General features: G+C 40.0%; 1 protein-coding gene across 3 annotated transcripts in view; it reads right to left on the bottom strand.

The window, feature by feature from the left end:
- The window catches only part of chd8 (chromodomain helicase DNA binding protein 8), a 109,338-nt gene extending 107,363 nt beyond the window's left edge, over positions 1-1,975 (bottom strand). For 2 of the 3 annotated variants that reach the window (XM_062993934.1, XM_062993933.1), the window contains exons 1-2: positions 1,898-1,975; positions 1,209-1,285 (exon numbers count right to left, since the gene is read on the bottom strand). The gene's annotated coding sequence lies outside the window, so the exon portion shown is untranslated. The remainder of the gene's footprint in view (positions 1-1,208; positions 1,286-1,897) is intronic. The other variant, XM_062993935.1, reaches the window with a different exon arrangement.
- Positions 1,976-15,443: the final 13,468 nt, after the last annotated feature.

Genomic DNA, 15,443 nt, shown 5'->3' with positions numbered 1-15,443 from the left:
TAAAATCAGGTACTTACAAGAAATGTGTTGGTCAGTGGGAGATACTGCAGCTTCTTTCTGACAACAACTGATTAATGTGGTCGCAAGCACAGCAGACATGAGAAAATACTTGTATGTCCATTCAGGGTTAAATTTCATATGCTCGAGATCCACTTCTCTTTTTTTACTCGTACTTGGTTTGGACAAACACATGGTACCACTGAAGTAACTTGTATTTACATAATTTACTTTTCAGTCACAAGTTCATGGAATTACCCAGTGAATTTAAAGTGACAGCATCATTTATTCAAAAATGCATCAGCACTTCATTTGGCGGGCCGAATCGAGAGTTTTGCCGGGCCAGATCTGGCCCGCGGGCCGTATGTTGTGCACCCCTGGTTTACACGTTTATTTTACTGGCCAGAATATAATTAATGTAAACAATAAAGGGTAAGTCATCTTAAACATTATTCTGTATTAAGAATCGTGACCTAATGTAATCAATTTTACAACAATATCAAGTAGGGCTGGGAGGTTTATCGCCAATATCTATATATCCGATAGTATTTTTACACAATATTGAAAATGACCATATTTGTTATATCGAGTATGTCTGGGATACCCAGGGTACCATACGAGTATGGTTAAAACAGCAAAAAAGGACTGTGCAACTTGCTCTCTTGCACATGTGTGTGTAAATTTTCACCATGTCCATCACGAATATCTGATTAAAAATAAATTAAGAAAGTTCTAGCAGGGACGATGCACAACAAAGCAAAGTTTCATGCAAATTAGGCGGTAAAAACGTTGCAAAAGTAGCAGCATAACGAATCATCTCAAACATCATTCACTGCAGTTTCTCTGTTTTCTTCCATCTTATTTTGCAAACTTTTTATCTTTATTAATTTATTTATTTTATTTAAGTAGGGCCTACAGAATTGTTTTATATTGGAAGCAACTGACCTGTATGCTAGTTGTGCAGTTGTCTAATGTTTATTATAATTATGTAAAATATAACTTAGATATACAGTATAGTTATAGTACAGCATGCTCTTTTTGATGTTACAAATGAATACTGATATTTTCACATCATACTCTGTATATCGTATCAAATATCGCCATTTCAGTCATATCGCCCAGGCCTTATCTTAAGCAACTGATGTCAGTTGAAGTAAAACGGTCAGATAGGTAATTGTGTGATGAAAAGAGAACAGTCCTTTGTATCTCACCTTGCTTCCTCGCCCTTTGAAACGGCTTTCTTCTCTTTGTGCAATGACGCCCTTCAAAAAGGGTGTTCTTTAATGCTCTAAAGGTGACAAGTAAGATGTATTAATCAACTAAGACGTATAGACTCTAAATGCTTACAAAATGTTTATAGTTTAAACGACAGGCTCAACCTTGGCTGTCATGCCTCATTGTGATTGGGGGGGAAATAGTAGTTATTTTAAGTATTATGCAAAATGCAATTAGGGTGAATAATAGTGTATCGTAACCAAACAAGCAGTAAAGACTTAGTTATATAGAATATCTGTTCTTAATCCAAAGGCACCAACAAGAGACCATACTTAACATCTACATAGGAGCCTGAAGCTAAACCTAAACTACACAGAAGCATCCAAAAATATTAGCTAGCAACATTAAATAAATCGCTGCATTGACACGTAAGAACGTGCAGAGCAAATGTATTTTGTTTATCGCTAATTTACAATACAACATTGCATAATTTTTTATTTATTTATCGGATTTATCAACAGACCGGACTAAATCAAACACAACGTGCTACTGAAAACACTTAAGTACGTGCAGACATTGACAAGGCCGCAGTTATTACGATTGGCCAAATCTGTATAATACATACTAAAACTTGCTGATTTACTTTAGATACTTCATCTGTTATCATTTCACTGCGCTAAATTACCTTTGTATTGACACACATGGCTTTCTCCGATTCACAACACTGTACGATTACAGGAAACGACTGTCGTAGAGCAGGAACTGTATTTCCAGCGACTAAGGCGCTCACTCTACTAATATCCCTCACGTTGATTGGTCCACAGTCTGAGCATCAGACAACATAGACGTAACTCATTGGTGTAAAAATGCTCATCATTGTAGTGTGCGAAATTACTGGGCGGGATGATTTTAACGGAGATTGGACCGCGGCGGTAGTTAGGTTGACAGGACAATGAATGCACTGTAATAATCGGTTTTTATACTGACACTGTTACTAAGAAAAAAACAAAGGTTGTAAGATCTATAATTATAATTACCTTTGGTAAATATGTAAAACGACCACGAAGAATGACTTCCCCAAAAACATCCCCATACCTCTGCTTTTGTCACACCTTTCAAATAAGTTTTTGACATGTAATGCTACTTTTGACTGCACGGTATGGTACCTTTATAAATCTGTATTTATAATACAGATTCAATAAAACATTAGTGATTGTTTTCATTGCCAAGTGATCATACTGAAAAACAAGACAGAACAAACACAGTGGGGCAAACCGAAAAGCAACATGTTGATGCTAGTGCTATCGTTTACTGTAGTGGTTCTGATCATACCTTTGTAGCTGGGCAAATAGCTGGGCAGTGTAGCTGGGCATATACACTTGCATCTATGAAGGTTCACTATGGCTCTGGTTAATTCCCAATTATTAGCCTAACAGCATTTTTGAAAATGCTGATTTAAATCTGCTATTAGATTTACCTGATATCATCTCTACTGTTATCTTATTTACTGGTATCTTAAAATATCATGTAGTTACTACATCACATTAATTTTATGTGTTGGCTCTGATCTAATCCTGCATGACAAGCGCAATGCTGCAGTGGAGCCACATGTTTGGCAGGTTAGCCTCAGACAAGCGCATGGCTAAATCTCATATTAATCTGGTAAGATTTAATTTTAATTACTTTTATTTTAATTCTACAGTATGATACACTGAAAAGTGATCTGTGTTCGTTTTGTACACTTCCAATTTTATTTGCTGATTTTTATCATTTTCTTCATTTAAATTATTTTGTAAAAATAATCAGTAAATTTATTTTAGGTAAAAATTCTGCAGTAATGGTTTCTTTTTTATATGGGCATAGACTTGCCCATGTTTACTGGCATACTGCAAAGTGTTGATTTGTTAAACTACCAATTTAATGTAATTAGGTTTCACAGAGTTAAAAATTTCTGTTTTAAGTGTCTTGCAAGTGACTTTTCACTCTATTACTGCCAGCTGTCAACTATGCAACAGATCTGCCCTGAAACTGTCTTGCAGCTAGATAAAGAATGAAAAGTAACAAGGCAGAGCATGCATGTTGGCAAATAGTGCATTTGACATCATGAGGCAGAGAATGCATGAGGCAGATCATGTATGTCTGCAGTCAGATTGTATTGCCTGTGACAGAAGGTGCATGTAAAAACGGTAGAGAAGGCATGTGGCAAAGAATGAAATGTGACATCACAAGTCAGGGAGTGCATGTGACAAATAATGAAATGTGACATCACAAGGCAGAGAGTTCATGTGGCATAGAGGTAGATAGTTTCTCTTTAGTTCTCTTTAAACTGCACTTTAAAGCATTCTCTGCCCCTACTCAGCTTAGTTCTTGTCTATTTGTTGATCTTACTGACAGGTTAGTCAAGTCAAATTTATTTGTATAGCGGTTTTTCACAATAGATATTACCTTGAAGCAACATTACAGAATCCAGTACCAACAGACCAAAAACCCCCGTTGAGCAAGCCAAAGGTGACAGTGGCAATGAAAAACAGGAAGAAACCTTGAGAGAAACCAGATTTAGCAGAGGCCCATCCTCCCATCCTTACATGCACAAAATTAATTTAAACTTAAAGTTACAACTATCGAAAAGAATAAACAAACAATTAAAGTTCCTCATTATTCAGTCCAATCTTTGATGAAGTTCATAGTGAGTTCATATCTAGCAGAGCTGCACTGTTACATTTACGGCATTTACAGTGTATCACAAAAGTGAGTACACCCCTCACATTTCTGCAAATATTTTATTATATCTTTTCATGGGACAACACTATAGACATGAAACTTGGATATAACTTAGAGTAGTCAGTGTACAGCTAGTATAGCTGTGTAGATTTACTGTCTTCTGAAAATAACTCAACACACAGCCATTAATGTCTAAATAGCTGGCAACATAAGTGAGTACACCCCACAGTGAACATGTCCAAATTGTGCCCAAATGTGTCGTTGTCCCTCCCTGGTGTCATGTGTCAAGGTCCCAGGTGTAAATGGGGAGCAGGGCTGTTAAATTTGGTGTTTTGGGTACAATTCTCTCATACTGGCCACTGGATATTCAACATGGCACCTCATGGCAAAGAACTCTCTGAGGATGTGAGAAATAGAATTGTTGCTCTCCACAAAGATGGCCTGGGCTATAAGAAGATTGCTAACACCCTGAAACTGAGCTACAGCATGGTGGCCAAGGTCATACAGCGGTTTTCCAGGACAGGTTCCACTCGGAACAGGCTTCGCCAGGGTCGACCAAAGAAGTTGAGTCCACGTGTTCGGCGTCATATCCAGAGGTTGGCTTTAAAAAATAGACACATGAGTGCTGCCAGCATTGCTGCAGAGGTTGAAGACGTGGGAGGTCAGCCTGTCAGTGCTCAGACCATACGCCGCACACTGCATCAACTCGGTCTGCATGGTCGTCATCCCAGAAGGAAGCTGACGCACAAGAAAGCCCGCAAACAGTTCGCTGAAGACAAGCAGTCCAAGAACATGGATTACTGGAATGCGCTGTGGTCTGACGAGACCAAGATAAACTTGTTTGGCTCAGATGGTGTCCAGCATGTGTGGCGGCGCCCTGGTGAGAAGTACCAAGACAACTGTATCTTGCCTACAGTCAAGCATGGTGGTGGTAGCATCATGGTCTTGGGCTGCATGAGTGCTGCTGGCACTGGGGAGCTGCAGTTCATTGAGGGAAACATGAATTCCAACATGTACTGTGACATTCTGAAACAGAGCATGATCCCCTCCCTTTGAAAACATGGCAGTTAAGGCAGTGCTGGATAATAATGGTGGTCACACAAAATATTGACACTTTGGGCACAATTTGGACATGTTCACTGTGGGGTGTACTCACTTATGTTGCCAGCCATTTAGACATTAATGGCTGTGTGTTGAGTTATTTTCAGAAGACAGTAAATCTACACTGCTATACAAGCTGTACACTGACTACTCTTAAGTTATATCCAAGTTTCATGTCTATAGTTTTGTCCCATGAAAAGATATAATGAAATATTTGCAGAAATGTGAGGGGTGTACTCACTTTTGTGATACACTGTAGCAGACGGTTTAACCAAAGTGACTTACAATTGTGACCACACACATGGCCCTGCCCAAGCGCCCAACAGTGGCAACCTGGCAGATGTGGCACAGCAGTCTTAGAACCATCTAAGGGAAAAAAAAGTAATTAAAATGTGAAATCATTAAGAGTAAAATATCAGTTTTGCAGGGAGTTGCATGAGACTCTGGCACTGCTAACTATTACAGCATAACTAAAAGAAAAAGTTAGCAGATATCACAGCCAGAGGGCTTTCACAGGATGTCAACGCCCACCACCCCCACCGTCAACAATTGGGTGATTGGACAAGAGAGGCAGAACAACAGCAACTCAACATCCCTGATTACCACAAGTTTCCATGATCTAGAACCCCCAAGCTCAGGATCTTTGTCTATAAGCGGGGTGGGCAGTTCTGCTTCTAGGGGTCAGAAATCAGGGACAGCCAGAAGCCAACACTTAGTGGCCAGCAAATTCAATAAACATGAGAGCACCAGACTGTCAGACTCAAGACCCCCAGGATCGGAGCCACACATCCCTGGTTTGGAAAGACTGATCAAAAGCCTGAGTAAATGAATATGTTTTCAAACTGGACTTGAAAATTAAGACTGTAACTAAATCCCGAACAGAGGCAGGGAGATTATTAAGTTGTGGGGCTATGTAAGAAAATGCTCTTCCACCAGCTGTGTTTTTAATTCTGGGAACTATAAGTAATCCTGCACATTGTGAACGAAGTAAACATGCTGGGTTGTAGTGCTCAATAAGTTCACTCAAATACTGTGGAGCCAGACCATGTTGCACTTTATAGGTTAGGAAAAGTGTTTTGTCATTAATGTGGAATTTAATGGGCAGCCAGTGTAGAGACAATAGAACTGGACTAATATGACAAAAGGTTAATTACCTGCTAAGTTTTGTTCTTCAGCAGCATGTTGGCTCATAGATAGCACTGTTGCCTCACAGCATGAATGTCCTGGGTTCGATTCCCATGTGGAGCTGTCTGAGTTTGCATGTTGTCTTTGTGTAATGTGGCAGTTTTTTTAAGTAATGCAACCTGAAACCATACATCAATTCTATTCAGAAATGCCACCGAGTTCGCTGTGCCCGGGCTCATCTTAGATGGACTGAAGAAGTGTACACGTGCACTGCTGTCAGATTAGTTCATATTTCAGCTTGTTTTCAGTAACAACAGAGAAAGAGTTATCCATGGTAAAGACTAAAATGGACCATCCAGACTGTTATTAGCAGAAGATGGAAAAGCCAACATCTGTCATGGTATGGGGGTGCATCAGTGCCCACATCATAAGTTACTTTCATATGTGTGAAGGTATAATTTACGTGGAGGCGTATATTCCTGGGAAGTTTATAGTTATTTATTTTATTAGGATTTTTCATGTCATGTTTTACACACTTTGGTTACATTCATGACAGAACAGATTGTTACTCATTACACAAGGTTCATCAGTTCAAGTTTTTCAATGTCAAACACAGTCATGGACAATTTTGTATCTCCAATTCACATGCATGTCTTTAGACTGTGAGAGGAAACCAGAGCTCTAGGAGGAGAGCCACGCAGACACGGGAAGAACATGCAAACTCCACACAGAAAGGACTTGGAGCGGTCCACCTGGGAATCGAACCCAGGACCTTCTTGCCGTGAGGAGACAGTTCTACCTACTGAGCCACCGTGTCACCGTGTTATTTCAGCAAGACAATGCCAGGCCTTATTCTGCATGTTCCACAACAGCCAAGAACACAAGATTCTTACTTAGAGACAATATGTTACCAGATTATTAAATTGTAGGAAATCTGGCAACGCCTAAAACTGCTGCTACAGTGACTTGCAAGTGCAGGCCTAATTGAATAGTTTACTGTTACAAATGCTGTAGACAGAAGTGTAACAAGAGGTCACAGACACAGATTAAGAATTCTAGCATGTATTTACTGACAAAGTGAACACAAAACAATACATTAATGACTACAAAAACAAACCAAAAGTCAGACCTCGAGCTGATTCCACGTTGATCTTAGTCTCCACCATCTTCATAGGACTTCATTCGTGATTACTGGACATGCAGACTCATCTAATGCCAAGGCTAATCCAAAGTGATGCGAAAAGTAGACACGTCCCCACCAGTCAATCTGAAACAACTGAGGACACATCTCAGACCATCTTTAATTAACAACAAACAGCAGATCAACTAAACGTAACTATTGGACGTAACTTCTGCACCTACCAACCTACGGTGGGTAGGTGGGTTACCTTGATTACTCTTACAACCAGCTGATGGCATTTAAAAAAACACACTACCGCCGGAGGGAAAAACCCCAAATCCCAGATGAGCTGAGAAAAAGATGATGTAGGGCCAGTGCTTTACAGACAGCAAGGACCAGGAAATATAAACCATTCCCTTCTTCAATTGTCATGGGAAATCAAGTTGTCAAGTCAATTTTATTTATATAGCGCTTTTTACAATAGACATTGTCTCAAAGCAGCTTTATAGAATCCAGGACCAACAGACCAAAACCCCTGTTGAGCAAGCCGAAGGCGACAGTGGCAAGGAAAAACTCCCTTAAAATTATAGGAAGAAACCTTGAGAGGAACCAGACTCAGCAGGGACCCCCCCAAGAACCCCCAAGCTCTGCGCTTTTGTCTAGAAGCTGGACGCAGCCTGAAGCCAACACGCATCACCAGCAAATCTGACAAAACATGCGAGCACAAGACCGCCCAGACCCCAGATCTCCAGGACTGGAGCCACACACCCCTAGTCTGGAAAAAAACTATTCAAAAGCCTGAGTAAATAAATATGTTTTCAGTCTAGACTTAAACATTGAGACTGTGTCCAAATCCTAAACAGAGGCAGGAAGATTATTCCAAAGTTGTGGAGCTCTTCCACCAGCTGTGATCTTTTTAATTCTAGGAACTATAAGTAACCCTGCATCTTGTGAATGAAGTGGACATGCTGGGTTGTAGTGATCAATAAGTTCACTCAGATACTGTGGAGCCAGACCATGTAGCACTAAGTTAGTAAAAGTATTTTGTAATCAATGTGGAATTTAACTGGCAGCCACTGTAGCGATGATAGAACAGGAGTAATATGATCAAACTTTCTAGTTCTAGTTAGCACTCAAGCTGCTGCATTTTGAACCAACTGGAGTTTGTTTATGGATCTACCAGAGAGAAGAGCATTACAATAATCTAACCGAAAAGTTATAAACACATGGATCACATTCGGGCTTTAGAACAGACTACTACTAGTGAGTGCTTAGATTCAGCTGTAGCAGTCCCGAATGCCAGCAGTTCAGGTATTGAACCCCAGACTCCGGCATTAGAGCCCTCACAGCGGGACGACTGGGTGATGTCTCGGCGACATAGTCTTAGGGCAAGGCACCAACCATCTCAGTTACACGTGTCCAACAGGTTTTCCCCACTCAGTGACCCACCCGCTGAGAAGCCTGTTAAAGAAAGTGCTCTGGTTATAGAAGATTCTCAGCTCCGACATGTGCGTATTGCAACCCCCATAGAGACACCAGCAACCATAGTTTGTATTCCGGGGGCCAGGGCGCCCGACATCAGAGCAAATCTAAAAGTGCTGGCTAATGCTAATCGTAGATTTGCGAAGATTGTTATCCACGTCGGCACTAATGATGTTCGTTTGCGGCAGTCTGAAGTTACTAAGAGTAATGTTAAAGAGGTGTGTGAGTTAGCTAGGTCGATGTCCGAGGCAGTAGTGTGCACTGGCCCCTTACCGATTCGACCCAGTGACGAAACCTACAGCAGGTTATTGTCACTGAACCGCTGGATGTCTAAATGGTGCTCAGAAAACAACATTGCTTTTGTAGATAATTGGTCCACTTTTGAGGGAAGGTCTGGTCTTTTGAAGCGGGATGGTGTCCACCCCTCGCGGAAGGGGGCTGCTTGCATTTCTTGCAGCATAGGTAACAGGCTTTACCAACGCATTAGTGTAGTGGCAGATAGTGTTAAATGACTACCCAGAGCCAAGACCAGGCAGCAGACAAACAGGCCTAACCGACTGTCTGCGAGTCTCAATCGGACGTCACCCGAAATCCTTAGGTCACAAACCATTGAGACTGTGTCTGTTTACTGTGGCAGTTGTAAGCTAAAACAACATCAAAAAGTATGTCATAATAACTTCATTAAAATTGATCTAAATGAGCATCATGAAAACACTAGTAAGGCTAAACTAAAGTTAGGACTTCTAAATATCAGATCACTTACATGCAAAACTGTAATTGTAAATGAGATTATCACAGATAACTGTCTTAGTGCACTTTGTTTAACTGAGACCTGGGCTAGACCTGATGAGTATCTAGGTTTAAATGAAGCAGTTCCTCCTGGATACAGTTATGAACATAAGCCATGTCTTAGCGGTCGTGGACGAGGAGTAGCCACAATTTATGACAAAGACATAGGTTTTACTGTAAAATCAACTCCTATAACAAACTCATTTGAAGTTATTATCTCTGACATAGCCAATAAATGTTCATCTGATAAAACTAGTACGTTTAAGCTGGTTACTGTTTATCGACCTCCTGGTCCTTACTCAGAGTTTCTTCATGAATTTGCTGATTTTCTTTCTACATTAGTCTTATCAACTAAAAAAGCTTTAATTGTTGGTGACTTTAATATCCATTATGAGGATAAGTGTAATCCACTCAAAATTGCGTTTGATTCTATTTTAGAATCTTTAGGTATTACCCAAAATGTAACGGGACCCACTCACCGCTGTAAACATACAGTGTATCACAAAAGTGAGTACACCCCTCACATTTCTGCAAATATTTTATTATATCTTTTCATGGGACAACACTATAGACATGAAACTTGGATATAACTTAGAGTAGTCAGTGTACAGCTTGTATAGCAGTGTAGATTTACTGTCTTCTGAAAATAACTCAACACACAGCCATTAATGTCTAAATGGCTGGCAACATAAGTGAGTACACCCCACAGTGAACATGTCCAAATTGTGCCCAAAGTCTCAATATTTTGTGTGACCACCATTATTATCCAGCACTGCCTTAACCCTCCTGGGCATGGAATTCACCAGAGCTGCACAGGTTGCTACTGGAATCCTCTTCCACTCCTCCATGATGACATCACGGAGCTGGTGGATGTTAGACACCTTGAACTCCTCCACCTTCCGCTTGAGGATGCGCCACAGGTGCTCAATTGGGTTTAGTCCATCACCTTTACCTTCAGCTTCCTCAGCAAGGCAGTTGTCATCTTGGAGGTTGTGTTTGGGGTCGTTATCCTGTTGGAAAACTGCCATGAGGCCCAGTTTTCGAAGGGAGGGGATCATGCTCTGTTTCAGAATGTCACAGTAAATGTTGGAATTCATGTTTCCCTCAATGAACTGCAGCTCCCCAGTGCCAGCAACACTCATGCAGCCCAAGACCATGATGCTACCACCACCATGCTTGACTGTAGGCAAGATACAGTTGTCTTGGTACTTCTCACCAGGGCGCCGCCACGCATGCTGGACACCATCTGAGCCAAACAAGTTTATCTTGGTCTCGTCAGACCACAGGGCGTTCCAGTAATCCATGTTCTTGGACTGCTTGTCTTCAGCAAACTGTTTGCGGGCTTTCTTGTGCGTCAGCTTCCTTCTGGGATGACGACCATGCAGACCGAGTTGATGCAGTGTGCGGCGTATGGTCTGAGCACTGACAGGCTGACCTCCCACGTCTTCAACCTTTGCAGCAATGCTGGCAGCACTCATGTGTATATTTTTTAAAGCCAACCTCTGGATATGACGCCGAACACGTGGACTCAACTTCTTTGGTCGACCCTGGCGAAGCCTGTTCCAAGTGGAACCTGTCCTGGAAAACCGCTGTATGACCTTGGCCACCATGCTGTAGCTCAGTTTCAGGGTGTTAGCAATCTTCTTATAGCCCAGGCCATCTTTGTGGAGAGCAACAATTCTATTTCTCACATCCTCAGAGAGTTCTTTGCCATGAGGTGCCATGTTGAATATCCAGTGGCCAGTATGAGAGAATTGTACCCAAAACACCAAATTTAACAGCACTGCTCCCCATTTACACTTGGGACCTTGACACATGACACCAGGGAGGGACAACGACACATTTGGGCACAATTTGGACATGTTCACTGTGGGGTGTACTCACTTATGTTGCCAGCCATTTAGACATTAATGGCTGTGTGTTGAGTTATTTTCAGAAGACAGTAAATCTACACTGCTATACAAGTTGTACACTGACTACTCTAAGTTATATCCAAGTTTCATGTCTATAGTGTTGTCCCATGAAAAGATATAATAAGATATTTGCAGAAATGTGAGGGGTGTACTCACTTTTGTGATACACTGTACCTTAGATTTAATACTTACTTATGGTATGAACATAGACAACCTGGTAATTGTACCACAGAATGACTTAATTTCCGATCACTCCATACTAATACAGTATATGAAGTGTCCCTATCCAATAATATACAGCAACCACATCGTTTTAAATGTAAGCGCACCATTACATCTGCAACTGCAGCAGCGTTTGTAAACTGCCTACCAGAATTACCAAACATATCAGCATCAGTACCTAAAGAGCTAGATCAGGCAACTTAACACCTAGAGACCGTATTGCGCGAAAGGCTTGCTCCATGGTACAATGACCACACATGCGCGCTTAAACAAGCAGCACGAAAATTAGAACGCAAGTGGTGGCACACTACACTGGAAGTGTATAAGATAGCTTGGAAAGATGCTCTAACTGAATATAAACAAGCCCTTGTAAAAGCTAAATCTTTATATTATTCGTCCCTAATACAGAAAAATAAAAACAATCCTAGATTCCTTTTCGAGACGGTGTCCAAATTAACTAAAAAGGTCAATGAAACTGAATCTAATATACCACCCGACTGTACCAGCGATGATTTTTTAAAATTCTTTAATGATAAGGCTTCAGAATCAGAGTGTGTCACTTGCCAATGTTAAGTATGAACTCACTCTGAGCAGCATTGGTGATAATAGTGACTTATCTAACAAGGTAATCCAACTTAATTCCTTTCATCCAATCTCCCAAAATGAACTAACTGCGTTGATTAAATCATCAAAGTCATCGTCTTGAATACTCGATCCTGTTCCAACTCGTTTACTTAAAGATTTACTCCCAGCTATTGTAGAGCCCCTGCTTACATTAATTAATGCATCCCTTAGCCTTGGGTACATACCTAAATTGTTTAAAAGTGCTGTTATTAAATCCCTGATTAAAAAACCAAATTTTGATCCACATGTTTTATCTAATTATAGGCCAACTTTCCTTTTGTCTCTAAGATACTAGAAAAAATAGTTTCCAAACAGTTATGTTCTTATTTGAACGAAAACTGTATTCATGAAAAATTTCAATTAGGATTTAGACCCAACCATAGTACCGAAACCGCATTAATAAGAGTAGTTAACGAGTTGTTAATGTCTTCTGATAATGGAAGTGTCTCTTTTCTTGTTCTATTAGATCTTAGTGCAGCATTTGATACCGTCGATCACAACATTTTACTGGATAGGCTAGAACAGTGCTTCTCAACCTTTTGAACGGCACCCTTTAAAAGTATTCAAAATCTCAAGTCACCCCAGTCTAAAATGCATTAAAAAAACGTACACTCTGCATCCCTCGGACTGCTAACACACAAAAACACTACAGGGAAGAGACGTACTGTGGTTGCATTGCATTAAGTTTCAGAAAAATCCTCTTTTGTGCAGAGATTAGCCTGTGTTTGTTTCTGCTTTAAAACATACGCGCCATGAACCAATCAGATTTAACATCATTAAACAAGTTTATAGTTTATTTCTCAATTATTTGTCATTATCCCACTAGCACTGCTCATTGTCTGCATGTTTTTTCTGTAGCTCGGTTATGGCTCTCAAACTTAAACTCAAAAAAATCTTTATTGGCATGACAAATAAGGACATTCGTATTACCAAAGCAAGTTAGAGAGAAATAATAAAAATAACAATAAAAAAAAAAAACATATATACAAAACAGTTACATGTGCAAAAATATAAAATAGAATAAAATATTAATAAAAACAGTGCAAAATAACAATAAAAAAATTATAATATTTACATTAATTAGGTAATTACCTCTCTCTCTCTCTCTCGCTCTCTGTGTGTGTGTGTGTGTGTGTGTGTGTGTGTGTCGCTTGCTCTCTCTGTGATACTGAAAGTGATTTGAATATCGATAATAAACAGCTCTTATTATGACTGATTAATTCCCTCCTAATTACAGCCTATAAGAACTGCACAGAAATATAAATATATATTATAGACCCAGAGGCGCGACTCAGTTCCTTTTGTTCATTTTAAAGAGCCGTTCAATAGAATCGGATCGTTCGCGAATGACCCATCACTATAGGCAACGCACGCAACCCGCGTTGACATTGTAGCATGGGGAAAGGGGCGTGTGAGACAAGTTTTGATGTTTGAGACGGCTAATGGTCTACATTTTCATGATAAGTTGACTTTTTTGTATTTTAAATTTATTTCATTTTCAATGACGTGGCACCCCGGTTGAGAAAGGCTGGGCTAGAAAATACAGTAGGTGTTAAAGGACTTGCACTCTCTTGGTTTTAATCCTATTTGACTGACCGCTCTCAATTTGTTTATGTAAATAATAAATGCTCAGAAACTACAAGAGTAAAGTGTGGTGTTCCACAGGGGTCAGTACTGGGACCGCTATTATTTACACTCTATATGCTTCCACTAGGGGAAATTATGCATAAACATGGCATCAATTTTCAGCTATGCAAATGTCACACAACTATATACAGTATATCAGCCAAACCAAATGATAATCAGTAAGATTGAAGATTGTGTAAACGACATAAAAAACTGGATGTTGTGTAACTTCCTTTTACTAAATTCAGATAAAACAGAGGTCTTACTTGTTGGATCTAAAGCTGCAAGAGACAAGTTGTCTAACCTGGTGCTAAACCTAAACACTTTCTCTGTTACTCCCAGCTCAGATGTAAAAAACTTGGGTGTCACACTAGATTCAGATCTCTCCTTTGATACACACATCAATAATATTACTAGAGTTGCTTTCTTTCATCTGCGTAATATTTCTAAAATAAGAAATATACTATCTGTTAATGACGCCGAAAAACTGATCCATGCATTTATAACTTCTCGGTTAGATTATTGCAATGCTCTTCTAACTGGATGCTCTGGTAGATCCATAAACAAACTTCAGTTGGTTCAAAATGCAGCAGCTCGAGTGCTAACTAGAACTAAAAAATTTGATCATATTACTCCTGTTCTATCACTCTACACTGCCAGTTAAATTCCGCATTGATTACAAATTACTTTTACTAACTTATAAAGCGCTACATGATCTGGCTCCACAGTATCTGAGTGAACTTATTAATCACTACAACCCAGCGCATCCACTTCGCTCACAAGATGCAGGGTTACTTGTAGTTCCTAAAATTAAAAAGACCACGGCTGGTGGAAGAGCATTTTCTTACAAAGCTCCACAACTTTGGAAAATTCTTCCTGCCTCTGTTCGGGATTCGGACACAGTCTCAATGTTTAAGTCTAGACTAAAAACATATTCATTTTCCCAGGCTTTTGATTAGTATAGACAAAGGCACAGAGCTTGGGGGTTCTTGGTCATAGAAACTTGTGGTGATCAGGGATGTTGGGTTGCTGTCGTTCTGCCTCTCTTATCCGATCACTCAGGTTTGATGACGGTGGGGAGATGGGTGCTGATATCCTGTAAAAACCTTCATGACCTTGTTACCTGCTCGCTCTCCCTTTTAGTTATGCTGTAATAATTAGGGCTGCCGGAGTCTAAAACTCTCTGTAAAACTTATATTTTTTCAACTAGCATACATGTACATTTTTAACTACAGTTTCTGTTGTTTTACCCCGAGGTGGTTCTGATGGAAACCTGTTTAACCGCCCAAGGTTAAGGATTGAAGTCGAGACGAGACGACTGTGCAAACGATGCTGCTCCTGCTTGATGCGACGAGACTGGAGTATTTGCACCAAAAATGACAAGAACTCACTACAGACTTCATTATATTCTGACCTGAATAATTACTCTATTAATATTAATAACTCTATTATTATTTATTTACTTATTGCCAGTTATAACTTTTAGTTCATTTAATTCTGTGTTTGTA

Source organism: Trichomycterus rosablanca, chromosome 4 (genome assembly GCF_030014385.1).
Source record: "Trichomycterus rosablanca isolate fTriRos1 chromosome 4, fTriRos1.hap1, whole genome shotgun sequence".
Lineage (NCBI taxonomy): Eukaryota > Metazoa > Chordata > Actinopteri > Siluriformes > Trichomycteridae > Trichomycterus > Trichomycterus rosablanca.
The sequence above is the reverse complement of the archived record's forward strand: the minus strand, read 5'-3'. Positions and strand labels throughout refer to the sequence as shown.